Below are 1,497 nucleotides of genomic sequence, written 5' to 3'. Positions count from 1 at the left end.
AACACTAGATCAAGTGAAGGCGTGGGCCGAAGCACGTCAGAGAGAGTTCCAAGCTGAATTGGATGAACGCTTGCGTTCAGTTCAACAGGCTGACGAATTCGGCAGTACTCGCCAACATCTCAATATGAACAGCGAGTGCGAGTACTCAGACGACGAGAGGGAAGAATCCGATACCGACGCAAACCCTCGCCATAAGGCGAAAGGGAAGCGTAAGGAAACGGACTTCCAGCCGAAAAGGAATTTTGGGGAAGCTTTTAAACCAACGAATGCGGAGAGAAACCCGCGTGACTTCTCCAAAACCTTTAGGCCAACTGCTACAAATGCAGGAAAGTCAAAGTTCGCAAGGGACATTGCGGAAGCAATCGCCCCGAGAAGTGCCAAACAAATGTCCAACATTGGCACTTATGATGGTCTATCCGACCCAGACGACCACTTGAACAGATTCATTGCGGGGGCAACCGTCAGTAACTGGACGGAACCCACGTGGTGTTATATGTTCTAGATGACTCTGGTTGGAGCGGCCAGGGCATGGTTCGATCGTTTACCGGTCCACCACATATATGACTGGGCGGACTTTCAGAACAAGTTCAACCAGCACTTCAGCCAACAGAGGAAATATACTGAAGAACAGTGGACGATCCTCAACTGCGTTAGAGAGGAGGATGAATCTTTACTAGACTTCATCACTCGCTTCAACTCCATAAAGCTAAGTCTCGGCAACATAAGTGAAGATCTTGTTCGCGCCGCTTTCATCCAAGGCGCCGAATACCCAGAGCTTATCCGCACATTGACGGGTAAGGATGGCATGCCATCAACATGGGATGCCATCATGACGGCGGCCAAGCGCTTTGCCGAGACGGAGAAGCAACTGGGAAGGGATCTTCCCCAGAGTACACACCTCTACACGCAGAGGACAAGAGAGAACAATGTTCGGATCGCCCGGCAGAACAAAAAGAGGAAGCTAGGTATCTGGCAGTCAAGGGTAAACTTTGACACCTCATCCAGCTCTCACCCTCTTGTTGGCGGAAGAAATCACACACACCCTTCAAGCCAAAATCACCGGTGGACGCCACTCACCAAAAGCGTCACGGAGATATTTGCCACTGAAAAGCTACCGTGGCCAAAAGCTCTAATGATCCGGCAGCGACCTAATGCGGATCAGAGCAAATCCTGTGACTTCCACGGGACAAAAGGTCATGGTACGGAAGAGTGTACATCCTTGAAGGATATTGTTGAAGCATTCGTCAAGGATGGAAGACTGGCACACCTGGTGGCATCAATCAAGAAGGGAGGAAGGAACGACAACCGGTACCGAGGCAACGGACGAAAGCCCGTGGATATCAGCATCAACATGGTTCATGGTAAGATCAGAGGAAGAAAAAGGCGAACGCCAGAACCATGTGCGTGGAAGGAAGCTGAGGTGCGCTTCCCGCGAGTGCCAGGAGGACCCAGCAAAGAAGGCCCTATCGTCATCAAAAGCCAGCTAGGGCACTACAT

The sequence above is a fragment of the Bidens hawaiensis genome, unplaced genomic scaffold, assembly GCF_021521415.1.
Source record: "Bidens hawaiensis isolate Kalapana, Puna unplaced genomic scaffold, B.hawaiensis_p1.1 tig00009160_1, whole genome shotgun sequence".
In the NCBI taxonomy this organism is placed as follows: domain Eukaryota; kingdom Viridiplantae; phylum Streptophyta; class Magnoliopsida; order Asterales; family Asteraceae; genus Bidens; species Bidens hawaiensis.
Note: the sequence above shows the minus strand (reverse complement) of the source record.